A 16,091-nucleotide genomic window follows, 5' to 3' on the forward strand; every position below is an offset into this window, starting at 1 on the left:
AAAAATAATGAGAAAAATAAATATCATATGCAATTTTATCTAATTGCTCTTACATTCCATATTTGTTGGATCATTCCTTTTTTAACATTTAACACGTACTCCTTATTAGAGGTGATCATAGGCCAGAGCGGGCCGGCCTTAACTAAAATTTCAAGCTCATTTACTAGGCCTGGGTCAGCTCGGGCCAAAAAATGAGCCTAAAATTTTGCCCAAGCCCGACCCGAATAAAAATGCTAAAACTCGAGCCTAACCCGACTCACCCGTATGGGCCTTAAATTTTGCCCAAGCCCGACCCGAAAAAAAATGCTAAAACCCAGACCCGACCTGGCCCGCCCATATTAATTTTGATATTATTTTTTATATAACTTTTAAATATATATAATACATCAAAAATACTAAAAACATCAAAATAAATATTTTCCAACAAATTGAAAATAAATTTTAAAAAATATGTAGACTTAAATAACACTAAGATGAATACAACTTAACATGTAAATGCCTCTAAAATATTAACAAATGCCTTTAAAATAATAACAAAATTAACAATAAAATAAGTTTTATACAATATCCAAACAATAACAATAAAATAGTAGCAACATAATAGTAAAATGATGGCAAAATAAGGAGAAAACAATAAGAAAATAACATTCTTTTTTCTGAGAAATAAGAAAATAACATTCAAAAACAAATAAAAGAGCAGTTTTTTTTTTGTCTTTTAGAGAATTCTGGATGCGCCGGGCCAGGCCCAAGCCAAAAATACCTTACCCGAGGCCCGGCCCGTTTTTCATCATACCCATGATCAGGTCTACTTTTTATCATCATTTGTTGTTTCCTGGCCGAATTTTTCGTCATCTAAATCTAAATATGTATCATTAGGATTATCAGGATCCTTTTCTTCTATATATTTTTAAAATATGGATCATCTTAATTCTACTTATGAATGCAGTTATGAAGTATACTACATGCTAGTACAATCCAACCTTATTTTTTATTCTATGCTGACGTGATGTTATTAATATGAAAAATCATTTTTTAGAACAATAAATGTCTTTTCATCCACATTTTGAAGTTTTGAATGTATCAAATTAAAAAGTTCGCAAGCCGTCTTTAATAATTTGTGTCTAGCTCCATTTTCTCAAATGGTATCATACCCCACAATTTGATACTATAAAACTTTTTGTATATGGGTTTAGGGTTATGAAACTTTTTGTATTTAAGTTATAAAACTTTTTGTATTTGCATAACTAGTATCTACCACATAATATTTGGGTTCACGGTGCAAATAATTTGTAGCTTTAATTATAAAAATATGTAAATTTAATTTAGAGAAAATCTTATGCAAAATTATAACCCTTTTTATAATATGTAAATTAGGTTAAAAGTAATATGCAACTTTTGTAAAAAGGCTTTATAAAGTGTTCAATAACTTCTATAACACTTCTTATAAATAATATAATTTTGGGATAAATCTCAATATTATACATGAACTTTGATTTAATGCGCAATTGTATACATAAACTTTAATTTAGTGCAATTATACACGTGAAACTCTAATTGTGGTTCAAATGTATTCTTGAAACTTTAATTTGATTTAATCATGCATATTTAAAGAAATAAATACATCAATTTATTTTTATATTGGATAAATATAATTATTTATGTATGCAATAAAATGATGTTATACCAAAATTGTGTTAATAATTTGCAAAAATCGAATCAAATCAAAATTTTATGTATAAAATTGCACAAAATAAAAGTTCATGTATACAACTGCACATTAAACCATAGTTCATATATAATTTTGAGATTTATCCCTATAAGTTTTTGCCATGACTCTAGGAAGTTAATGTTTATAAATAAGTTATGACAAAAAAATATAACACTTTTCTTTATAAATAATTATATTATTTTTATATAATATATACTATAGACACGTAAATAAGTTATGTCTATACCTTTTGGTTATAACTTTTTTTATAAATAAGCATATTATAACACTTTTTATAAAACTTCTATAGCACATAAATATTTTTATAATATTTTTCCATAAATTTAGAATTTTTTTAAAACTTAAATAATATAAATTTTTTATTTTAATTTTATAAAATATACATAATTATTTTTTATAATATATTTTTAGGATTTATAATATGATTTTTATTTTTATTTTGTCATAACTGCCCTGTAACAACCCGTTTTTTATTGGTGACGGAACAATAGTTTCGAGACCACAAATTTTTGTCATGTCAGTCTGTAAATATTATTTATAGGATATTTACGGAGTCATTAGAGTTTTACTAAAATTTGGTTAAGAAATTTTAACATTTAGATAACTAATTAAGATAAAAGGACTAAATTGTAAAATATGCAAAACTTGTTAATTATTGCATTTAGATGATCAAATAGCTTAATTAATAAATGAGGTGTAACACCCTATACTCGACCTGGTCGCCAGGCCCAAATACGGGATGTCACACTACCGTCTCATCACATATACATTAAGTAGGAAGCTAAATTCAAGCAAAACGATCATCTTTTGTTAACTGATATAGGTTTTAAGACGTCCCAATAGATATTTAACATTGTTACATGCAAATCATTCATTAATCAATTATACATATAGCCAAAATCATGTGTAAGGGCTAATTAACAAAATTTCATAAAAATATTCGTAGGTATTGATACTGATATCCAGGTATCGATATTTTCCTTAAGTGGTATCGATACCATTGGAAAAACGATACCAAATGAGCATATTGTTTCTCAATTAAAAACCCAACCATCAGAAAATATCAGTACCACCGAACAAAGTATCGATATTTCTTCCTCGAGTATCGATACTCGAGCAAAGGTATCGATACCAAATCTCTATTATGTTTCCTGTACATTTTAATTCACAGAACTATCGATTTTCAAAGCCCAATATCGATACCTCTGCTACTGGAGCTAAAAATACAGCATAGAAAAGCAAATAATTCATCTCAAACAGTTCCTAAACAACATGCATCAAGTACTAAGTTAAATAACCATTCATATAGCTTAATCAACAGTACAAAATACCAAAACCGAGTCTGAACAAATATCATCATGCTAACATCAATTTCTGTAGTCCTAAGCAATAGTAATAACATGTTGTTCTTAGAAACCAAGTCAATTGTTTAGAAACCAACATAACTATAATAAGTCTAACGTTGCCTATTTTCCCATAACAATTAAAAATAATGAAGCACCTACGAAGAATAACCAGACTTCCTTGGATCACTCCCTCGGAAACCATACCGCCCACACCGTGTCATCACTAATCTACATATGTTGAAATGAGTGGGTGAGCTTTAAAAAGCTTAGTGAATGCAAAGAATATCCACACGCAAACATGTCACCATGCAACACAGCCAATCATGTACTCACAATTACCTTATTTTTAAGTCTAACATCTTATAGTATTAAATCATGCATCATCTAATAGTTTATTATCATTACACATACATACCCATTCAAGCATAGAACATAATCCACACAATTACATAAAATATGATAAATTGGGATAATATGGCACTTGTTTTATAAAACATATAAATGAGCTCTATCATCACACATCGGATACACGGATCTCCATTACACCACATAGACTCATAGAGTCAAACATGTCCCAAAAGTGAAGCATTTAACTAACACTCTCCTTATTTCCCCTCACATTTCCTGTTGAATGGAGCTTAGCTCTCATTGCCTTATCCCTTCAAACATGTCCCAAGGCCTCAATGCCCAAAACCACTATACATATAAGTGAGTACTCACACTCCTATAGCATGCCAACTATATCCAATTGTTCTAAGGTCTCTATAATAGCCCGTTTCAGTGAAATTTGAACAGTGGTTTCGGAACCATAAATCCAATGTAAAAATATTTATTTTATTATTATTTTAATGTCTACAGCATGTTAGTATTACCTTATAAAAATTTTGTTAATAAATTTTATCGTTTGCATACTGAATTTGATAAAAAAAAGAGACTAAATTACATAAAGTGCAAAACTAGAGTTTTATAGACTAAAGGCATTAAATAGCTATAGAACCTTAAAGTATGAGTCCTTACGTGGTAAATAGACCATTAATGGTGTTAGTGGATGTGCATGGCTTGGTATTAGTGAAATTTTTAATGTTTTAAAAAGGTAAAAAGGTACCTGAGTAATTAAACTAAAATAAACTAAGTAAATAATATTCATCTTCTTCATTTTCATCAAGCCACCACTGAAAATACTCTATTCAAACAAGCTAGGGTTCGGCCATCTCTATTTTGCTTGCTTGATAAGATATTTTGTCCCGTTTTTAATAATTTTTATGTTTTCGGGATCATTGTAGCTTAATATAGCTAGCCTGAGGACTAATTTGTAGAACTGTTAAAAGATTAAAGTTTTGTCATGAATGAATATAGGTTGTTTTTTATGTTTTACAGAAGAAAATGGTTAGTTGTTGTTATATAAACAACTTTAGTTAAGTGATTTTTGATGAAATTATCAAATAGGGATTATATTGAAAAATAGAAAATATTCATGGTGAAATTGTGAAATAAATAAAATATAGGGCTTGCTAGGGAACTATATTGAATTCGGATATAATGGGTTTTGGGAAAATTGCTTGAATTTTCATTTTATGAGATAGGGACTAAATTAAAATGAAATCAAAATTATATGGGCAAAAATGTAATTTTTCTAAAATATGAATTTGGATTGAATTGAATAAAATAAGTATCGAATTGAGTTGATTTATTCATTTAGATCAAGAAAAACCTTGTATGGCTTTAAATCGGGGCAAAGATAAAGTTTTAGAATAATCGTCTCTGTATCTACGTTTTATCATTGAGGTAAGTTCGTGTAACTATATTGTATTTATATGCTTTTAATTGAATTATACATGTATTGCGGACTGCCATATATATATACCGATTGCATATCCAATGATGTTACGTCGACTACTGAGCCCTGTTTGAACCTTAGGAATTCGTAAGATACAAATGACATATCATTAGGGTTTACATGATTTGGGTGCTGGTCTTGAACGTCCTACCAATGGCTGAAGTCCGGTATGTGTTGCGATACTCCACAGCTCGTGTGAACAGCATCATGTAGCTACGTTTCGACCCATAACTCATGTGAGCAGGCCCATTTTCATAGCTCGTGTGAGCATACATGTACAGGAATTGACTGATTACAATTATAGGAGTTAGCACATTATGTGTGAGCTATCCTAGGTATCCAACGGTATTCTAAATGGTTCAACAGGCATGATTTGAAAGAGAATGGTATGAGTTCGTTATGAACTAAGACATGAACACACGTGAATTTCATTGAATTGGTAATACATGGTATAATGAAAGTTGAGATAGATGATATATGCATATGATACATGATTAAATCTTATAATCATCCATGATTAAATTGTTTATGTTATATGTTTATATGGCTAACATGTTTGGTGTAAGTTCTTAGGCTTTGGCAAAGTGTGGTTGGATTATGCCATGTTTAACTTACTTAATATGTGATGGTAATGGTAAGTTGAGTTTTACATTATACGAACTTACTAAGCATTTATGCTTATTCTATGTTATTTCCCATGTTTTATAGTGAATCAGAAGCTCATTTGGGTTGGAAGCTTGTCGGAGTTATATCACACTATCCATCTGCTAAATCAATAGATTTTGGTGTTTCGAAGTTTTGGTTATAATGGCATGTATAAGTGTTTTGTTTGAAGCTAAAGTCATTTGTTTTGGCTGGTGTTTATGGCATTTTGGGTAATAAAATGGTATTAATTTTGGCATGTATATATTTGGCCTTAAAATGATTGATATCTTGGCTCATGATGTTTGAATGATTGAAGATGGAATGTTAGTTAAAAATGTATGTTATAAAGTGTCTTTTGATATGTTTGAATGTGGTGATTTGGTATATTGGTTATAGATGACATATATGGCTAAGGGTGTTAGATGTTAAATGGTAAATTTGGAAATTTTGGAGTGAGTTTGATACGTAAACAAAGTGGTAAGTTTTGGCATAAAATTAGTTATAAGTTAGTTGAACTTTTGACCAAATTATGTATATGGTTATACATGTCTAACTGTTGTGATTGAGGTGCCTTTTGGGCATATTGGCTGTATGCTTATGTGTAACACCCCTAACCCGTACCCATCACTAGAATAGGGTTATAGAGTATTACCAAAGTTTACAAAACAATTACAGGTAATTCAAGACATTTACTATTTATATCCAAAACTAATTATATTGTCCCTTAGATGGACCTTCAAGGCCTAACTTAAGCATTAGAAACAAGTCGGGACTATATCGGGGACTCATAAAATTTTTCGTGAAATTTTAAAATTTTTCTTATGTACTGGGGTCACACACCCATGTGAGTAACCACGCGGCCAAGTGACATGCCCATGTCTCAGGCTATGCGGGCATTCAATGTAAGGCACACGACCGTGTCCCAACCCATGTCCTTACTTGTGTAACTTTTTGACTTGTGCTACATGACTTTCCATACGCCCGTGTGCTAGGCCATGTGGTCAATTTAATTTTCACAAATTAGGTGCAGGTTTCACATGGCTAAGACACACGCCCGTGTCTCTGCTGATGTGCCAAATTCTGAGCGTTCTGTTTTTCAATTTTAAGATGCAAGGGACACATAGCCAATCCACATGCCTATGTGCTAGATCATGTGTCACATACGGTTAAGACACATGCCCGGGTGTCTACCCGTATAGACAAAATAAAGCCATTTCCTAGCTTCATTTCTCACCCAAATTTTCCAACAACCTATACCAATACTTGCAAACATATACCAACCAATTCAAACATTATAACCAAGCCAATTCTAACATTTTACATGATATATCATCATGTGCAATCATGTTTACAATCTTGCCATTTATAGACATATATGTTTAACATAATTCAATCAAACCATACTAAACACATATGTAATTACCATGATATAACCTTATAAATATACCAAATCAATCCATTACTAGCCATTCCAATGGTTAAATTACAAACAACCATTTACATACCCGCATTGGCAAAGTTAGCCTATACATGCCATTATACCGAAATAAGTTTACTATTTATACCAAGACGAGCTAGTAGATAGTGTGATGATACTCCGGCCGGTCTCCAACCTTTCCAAGCTTCCGAGCAATATAAAATAGAGAAAAGAAAACCTAATAAGCATTTAATGCTTAGTAAGTTCGTATAATAAGAATTAAATATAATAAGAATTAAACTTACCAAGCATATTCATTTTAAATAAGCATACAATAACATGCTTCCCAACAATTTAACGAATTTGCCTAATCACATACACTCAAATAAGCAAGTTAGTCACATAATTCACATGTACATCAAATAAGAATGGATGAGCTCATCATGCTATAAACTTTCAGAAGCATTCGAGACATAATTCTTTTAAGCTCATAATTTTTCATGTTAGGAGATTTATCCGTTGAATTATTGAAATATCAATGGATCCTCAGGTAGTACATACAAGGTGTACAATACTGTAAACCGTCTACTCATAATTAGGGGTACCCATTAGGGCACTTAATCAGGGAGTACACTCTCGAGCCATATATCAGGGTGCTCAGATGAGCCATGTAACAAGACACTTATCCGTGCTAAACAGGAAACTCGTAATATTTTTAATCAGGGAGCTCATAGAGCTTATTAGGTAACTCCGAAGAGTTATTATTAAGAAGCACCGAATAAGGTAATAGGGAGTTCAAGCAAACCATGTCAGGAAGCTCATAAGAGCCTATATCAGGACGCTCACATAGAGCTACGTTTGTGTTTGCAATATATGTTGGATCACAACCAATCGAATTATGTAACAGGATGCTCATAAAAAGCTACAGTAGTGTGCAACACATGCAAAATCACTACCAATCAAGATGCTCGAGAGGGTTATAACAGGATTGCTCGTTCGAGCTATATTTTGTCAGTAACATATGCAAGACGATACTCAATATGAGAAATCACATATATCCATCGAAATTCATCATTCAAACGGAACTTAACTCAATTAAAATTCATCATTCAAACAGAACTTAATATTTTTCGGACAGGATCAGACATATGATTATTTCATATATTTATAATATTTATACAATTCATATAATCACATACCATATTCAATTCAACATAAAATAAACACAATTTAGTTACATAAACTTACCTTGATATTCATTTGTATAAAAAAATCTACTAATCCGACACTTTTTGTTTTCCTCGATCCAATTCCGTATTTGGTTTTTCCTGATCTACATAAATGAATTAAACCATCAATTTAATACAATTCATATTCAATTGGATTCAATTTACACTCTAGGTTCATAAATTCCAATTTCGTCCCTAGGCTCGAAAAGTGCAATTCATGCAATTTAGTCCTTATTCCAAGACTAACCGAAATTTTCATATAACATTTACAGCACTTGTATTTCACAAAATTCAGAATTTTTCCATGGGTTTTGTAACAGCCCAATTTTAGCTAAATCAGAATAGTGGTTTCAAAACCACAAACCTAAGGTCGTAAAATTATTTTTATATTACTTTTGGAGTTTACAGTATGTGAATATGTATGTGTGAAATTTCGTGAACTAATTTTATCGTTTAAGTGGTTAATTTGAGAAAAGTACTAAATCGCGTAAAATGCAAAAGTTGCATTCTATTTGATAAAGGTGTCAAATTGTTATGGTTTATTAAATGAAAGGTCCTTATGTTGATATTAGACCATTGATAGTGGAATTTGACATAAATGGGCATGTATTTAATGTTTATTAATGTTTTAAACAAAGGTTAATTTAGTAATTTGTGATTTAAGTTTAATTAAATTAAAACAAAAACAAAATGGTGACCATATGTTCATCTATTTGCACTGAAAAACAAAGGAAGAAACACCATTTGAAGCTTTAGGTATTCGACCATTGTTCATCATGATTGAGGTATGAAATTTGTTCTGTTTTTTTATGATTTCTACGTTTTCGTGATCGTTGCTTCGTGTTCTAGCTATCTCATGCCTCAATTTTTGAAAGTGTTGATGATTTTTAAAGTTTCCATTGATGAATTCATGTGTTTTTGGATGTTTGATGATGAAATATGAAAGCTTGGTGTTTAATATACATGTTTTGTAAAATGATTTTGAGTAAAAATGCATATTAGGGATTTAATTGTGAAAAGTGTAAATTGAAGGGTTAAATGTGTCAAATGTTGATAATTATGGGCTGCTATGAAGCTATATGAAATTCAGCACACATGGGTTTGAAATGAATTGGTGTAATTTTGTGTTTATTGAAATAAGGACTAAATTGAATAAATGTGAAACTTTAGGGGCTAAAGTGCAAAAATGCCCAAATATGTGTTTGTGGACTAAATTGAATGTGTTGATGAATAAAAGAGTTAATTTTGAATGTATATAGATCAAGAACGAAAGAAATCAAAATTAGATCGGGGGAAATCCAAAGTTATCGAATAATCAATCCAGTCCCTCTATTCCGACTACAAGGTAAGTTCATATGCAAATAAATGTCTTTAAATTGAATTACATGTGTTTACTTGTCATGGAGATGTTATAAATGCTGAATGAGCATTTAAGAGGAAGTATCGACGAAGTTACGATATCCAAAAATCCTGTACGAATCTTAGGAATAGTATAGGGTATGAATGTCATGACATTAGGTTATCGAGATATGATTACATGTAAGACCATGTTTGGGACATTGGCATCGCTATCGATTTCGTGTAAGACCCTGTCTGGGACAGTGGCATCGATATGTGATAACATGTAAGACCATATCTGGGATATGGCATTGTACGAGCTTATGCGATTTCCAAGTATCCTTAACAATTCTGAATGGTTCAACAAGCAAATTCAAGTTGAGAAAGAATATGTGAATGAGTTAAGTGACTCAAGTATGTACGATATTCATACGAGTATTAAGAAGTGAAGTAGATGATGAATTTGATTAAGATATTGAATGTGTGTTCAATGAGAAAGGTTTATAAATTTGTGTGTGATTAGTTATGTTTAGCATATTTGAATTGATATGCTAAGGTTCATATGATGGCTTTATTTGTGTATGGCTTACTAAGCTTTTAAAGCTTACTTGTATGTTCTTTCCATGTTTTATAGATTTTCGAAGCGAGCTCGGACATTGGGGATCATCGGAAACCATAATCACACTATCGACTACTTGTTGGTACTTTTGGAGCTTTGTATATATGGTACATGGCATGTATAGGCTAGTGTCATTTTGATATGTTTTGAGTTATGATATTAGCCATGAGATTTGGCTTGTAAATGTTGATATGTATGGTCATTTAAGTTGGCTTGAATTGTGCTTGATAAGTGATATGTATATGATGTTTATAATGTCTTATATGTTGGCTTATTTTGGTATGTTGCCATAATTGTAGATATAGTTAAATGGTTGTTCTTTTGATTGGTTATTAATTGTTGTACTAATGCTTGGAAGTTGGCATATTGTGGTTTGATTTGAGATGATGATATAGTGTGTTATGTGACTTGAAATCGAGGATAAGTTGATGAGTTAATCCATTTGGGAATTAGGTAAGTTATGATGATTTTGGCATAATGATTTGGTATGTTTGAATAAGAAATTGAGTGGTTGAAATGGTCGTGAATAGATGGCATGATATGTGTATGAATTGGCATGTTTTTGGTTGCCCATTTATGTGTTAAAATGATACCATTTTGATGGCTAGGTGAGCATGAGAAAAGGGTGGCAAATTGGCTTTGCAAATGGCCTATTTTTGTCCACACAGGAAGAGACACGGGCGTGTGTTTTAGCCGTGTGCGACACACGATCATGCTACACGGTCATGTATCCCCTGGGGTACCCTTCGAATTAAAGTCAATATACCCTACAGATTTGGCACAGCCTAGACACACGGGTGTGTCTACTGGCCGTGTGTAGCACACGGGCTGGCACATGGGTGTGCGGTCGGCCTTGTGACCCAAGTCAGTAACCTCCCCAGTTTTCCCACGGCCATGGCACATAGGCATGTCTACTGGTCGTGTGTGGCACACGGGCTGGCACATGGGTGTGCGGTTGTCCGTGTGACCCAAGTCAGTAACCTCATCAGTTTTCCCACGACCATGGCACACGGGCATGTCTTCGACCGTGTGGTACAAGTCAGTACGTATGCCCTGTTTTCACACGACCTGTGACACGGGCGTGTGACCCTTAATTGTTTAAAAATTTTCTAAGTTTCCTAAAGTTTGCAAATGTTTTCGGTTTAGTCCCGAACCACTTCTAAGCATGTTTTAGGGTCTCGTAGGACCTTACACGGGACAATGTGTTTGATATGAATGGATTTTGATTATGATTGCATATATGTATATGAATGAGGTGTGTTATTCGGTAATGCCTCGTAACCCTATTTTGCCATCGAATACGGGTTAGGGGTGTTACAGGTTTTACCACTTTTCAATTTAGTCCCTAAATCATGATTTCATCAAAATTCTTTTTGTAAAAGTTGTTTATCAATCAACAACCTTTAATTTTCTACCATAAATTTCAAAATTTCAGCATATTCATCCATGAAAAAATTTCTATACTTTGATACATTTACAATTTAATCCCCAAAATAGATAAATTAAGCTCTTTTCATCTCAAAAATATAAAAATATTACTAAAAACTAGATAAGAATTCTTACCCAATTAAGCCAAGAAAGTTTGTTTTCTCTTTCCTAGGGTTTCAATGTATATTTTTGGGAAGAAGATGATATATAATGATATTATTTCTTTTTAATTCATTTATCATCTTTTAATTATTTTAGTTTCCAATTTAGTCCTTGCCTTTTTCTAATTTTCCATAGATGAATTACCAAAAATATCTACTAACTTTTCTTTAATGGTCTAATTACCATATAAGGACCTCTTATTTTGAATTCCATAGCTAATTGATCCTTTTAGCTACTAGAACTCAACTTTTTCATTTTGTGCAATTTGGTCCTTTCCATAATTAAACATATAATCGGTAAAATTTTCTTATCAGAATTTTCATATAACATTCCTATCATAATACGGGCCATGCAATAATATTAAAATAAATTTTCTTTCTGTCTCGAATTTGTTGTCCTGAAACTACTGGTCCGATTTCACTAAAAATAGGTTGTTATATTATGTATATTATTTGGATAGATTGGTTATGCTTATTTTTAGTGCAATTTGAAGGCTTGTTTATATATGGAATTTTGATTGTAGGTATGTGTTGGACATGGCATACTTTTCATCCACACAAGTAGAGACACGAGCATGTGTCTCAGCCGTGTGTGACACACGGCCATGTGACATGGCGTGTGTCCCATTTAGCTTTCAAAGGGTTGCAATTCAGGTTGTTACACAGACTAGCACAGGCCTGGCACACGGACATGTGGCTTGGTCGTATGACCCAACTTAGAGAGTTACATGGGCACGGACACGGGCTGGAATATGGCATGTGCCACCACTTCGAATGTCCACAGACATGGCGTGTATCTCAGCCGTGTAAGTCACACGACCTTATGACCCCTGCAGTTTGAAAATTTTTATCTTTTTTTGAAAAGTTCTATATGTTTCTGATTTAGTCCCGATTTGTTTCTAATGTGTTTTTAGGGCCTCGAGGACTTGTATAAGGGACAATATGTATTATATTGATTAGTTTGACTATGATTAATGATATGAATTAAAATGTTTAAAAATTTTGATTGTTTTGAAATGAAAACAACACACATTGCTTACCGATTATTCGTGCACTGTCACTGCATATTAGTATCTTTTGCAAAACACTAGCATAGTCATATAACATACATTTTACACTTTCACTTTACATAATAGTCACTATATTCACATACCATTTTCCATGCACATTACATAACCATAAAATCTCAAGATAATTATGGATTCAAGGAAACTTACTCTCGAAACTTAGGCTACATCTAAATTCCCAAATAACACATGACTCGTGTTTATGAGTAACAATTCCATACACTCACCACTTTATGCTTTTACCGAAAAACTGAAAACTTAACTAATGCTTCCCTAACTCGTAGCAAGCTCTAACAAATCCCAAGCTTTGCACACATAAATAATAAAATAACCATAGTCAAATATCAACCAAAAAATCACTTAAAGCAACTAACACACAAGCTTTAAGCTAAGTTCCCATGTAACTTAAATTATTAACACATAAAACTTTAAATTCTAATATTTCGATCTATACTCAAATTTTTTTGTCTAAAATCAATTCCATTCATCTAACTAATCATCTACACCTAATTTGCAAATCTACTCAATTTATGGTATCGACATTTTTCGACATCTTTTAGGCAATTTTCACATAATGCATTAAAACATGAGAAATCATTAACAAAACTTTAAGGCAAGTTTAAAAACCTTCTAATCATGCTAAAACAAGTTGAAAAACACTTTGAAACTAAGTTTTGACTCAAAATCCTGAAATCCACCATTAATGGTTCAATTTTTTACTTTTATTTAAAACATGCAATTTGAGCGCTAATATTTCAGCTTTAGCATCTAAATAACATTAAAAACCAATGCATATATGAATGGTTACCTTTTTTGAAACAATGAACGAGTTTTGACGAAAATCCACGTTCGAAGATGATGATGAAATCTATGGAGTTTTGGAGGTTTTTTTAGGGGGTTTTTATGGTAAATGACTTAGGAATGATAGGAAATTAATGTATTATGGTTTGGGAATAAAAAATCGAGTTAAAGATCAAGGGAATGACAAGGGGCGGCAAGCACAATGAAGGGGAAAAAGAAATTGACCTGAAAACATGTTCATTGGGAAGAAATACATTCAATTTTACAAAATGGTAAAACTGTAATATAAATGCCTACTATTTTAACTTTGTTACAAATCAGTCCTTTCTCAAAATTAAGGGTTTCTAGAAAACTTTTTCAAAAATTGATTTAACAGTTAAGATGCCAAAGTCAAAAACATTATCGAGTACTAACCTTATGAAATTCTGAGCTCGTCTAGGCTAAAATTCCTAAAATACCCCTAAAACTCCTAAGCCTTATTTTGGGGTGTTACATGAGGAAGGACCAATGAAGTAATTAAACCTTGTTATGTTTCTAGATAGCAAAATAGAACAAAAAAATTAATTGATGGCAATTTTGTAAATAAATCAAAATTAAATAAAACAAATTGAAAGAAATGGACATTTCTGCTTCATTTTTTCTTTACCTATTACGGAAACACCATGGAAAGAGGGCTCCAAGCTTCGGTTTCATCTCCCTAGTGCATGTGAGCTCAATTCTCACCTATTTCTTGTATTTTTTTATGTTTTTTAGATTGTTGCAACTAGGTCCAACTAGTTCGTACCTTCGTTTTTTAATTTGTAAAAAAATTTATAAGTTGCCATTGTTGAGTCTTGGTAGTTTTTTTGTGATAATTATGTGTTTGAAGCTTTGATTTTGGTATTTGGTTGTTTTGTGAAGTAATTGTTATTAGTTTTTTATTTAAGGATTAAATTGTTAAAATGTCAAAATCACATGGTTAATTGGTGATTAAGAAGTGTTTTGTGGACTGTTTAGAAGCCTTAAACATTCAACTGGAATGTTGAGTTTTTAGAAATGGTTAATTTGGCAATTTTTGAGTTAAGGGACTAAATTGCAAAAGTTAGGGGCAATTGTGTAATTTCAAAAAATATAAATGGGTATGAAATGAAAAATTAATTGGAATATGTATATAAGCTAATAAAGGGAAAATTTTACATTTTAGATCAAGATCTTGTTGATTACGTTGAAAAGGGAAAATTTCTTAATAGTCCCGAACTTCTACAACTATTACAAATTTGCCTAAGTAAGTTTGTGTTTATTTTTATATAAGAATGTTATAATTTATTTCATTTCATTTTCCTAAGTAAGTTTGTTTTTATTTTTATATAAGAATGTTATAATTTATTTCATTTCATTTTCCTTACAAGTGATTTGAAATATTCCTGCGTCACTAAACGATGGATTTAACGATGTTGGATAGTGAAATTGAACGTATTGAATGTATTGATTCAAGTTTAGTGCCTAGCAGGCTTAGTGCTGGTGTTATTTAGGCTTAGTGCCTAGCAGGCTTAATGCCGGTATTATTTAGGCTTAGTGCCTAGTAGGCTTAGTGCCGGTGTTATTCAGGCTTAGTGCCTAGTAGACTTTGTGCCAATGTTAATCAGGCATAGTGCCTAGCAGGCTTTGTGCTAGTGTAGTAAATGTTATCACTCCTTGAAAACTAGGTAATAGGTAGTAAATGAGTTGAGTTACCGGACTTACTAATTTTTTTGTGCTAATTCGTTTAATTTGATTTTGTAGGACTCTTGGAATCGTAGCACCGATTGGATCAACTTGGAAGCTTACACACTATCATCTATACCTTGGTAGTTATTTTGTGCTCGTTTGAAGTTGGTTAAAAGTAGCATGTAATAACAAAAGAGTCTTGTAGGTGGAACTAGAATAAAAATGGTCATTTTGATGTTTGTATGATATGTTTGACATTTTGGTGTTTATGCTTGTAATTATGATATGTGATGCACATACATACCATATTTGAAATAGTTAAGATTTTGATTGTGATGGGTTTAGGTTGTTTGATTATTTGCATGTGGTACCAATGAGGGTACATTGGTTAGTTGATGGAATTAGGTTGTATATGTCAAATTGCTTTGTTTGGTTGAAGTTGTTTGGGTTAAATGTGGTGCCTTTGAATGGCATATTAGTTAGTTGAAATAGGTTGTTTAAATTGGTATGTCTATAAGTGTTTGAAAGGTGTTTAGGTCTTTTGAATTTATGCACAAATGGAATAGTTTATTGAGTAAGTTTTGGTCTTAAAATGGCTTGCTTTTAGGGTTAAATTATGGAGCACACGGCCTGGGACATGGGTTGTGACATACACGGCTTGGCTACATGGCTATGTGTCACTTGTTAAGTTTGGTGTTTCAAGTCAGTGTGTTACACTGCCTAGCACACAGCCTGTGTCACAGCCGTGTGACACTACTCAGTGAGTTACATAGTTTGAGACACAAGTT

The sequence above is a fragment of the Gossypium hirsutum genome, chromosome A02 (genome assembly GCF_007990345.1).
Source record: "Gossypium hirsutum isolate 1008001.06 chromosome A02, Gossypium_hirsutum_v2.1, whole genome shotgun sequence".
Classification (NCBI taxonomy): Eukaryota; Viridiplantae; Streptophyta; class Magnoliopsida; order Malvales; family Malvaceae; genus Gossypium; species Gossypium hirsutum.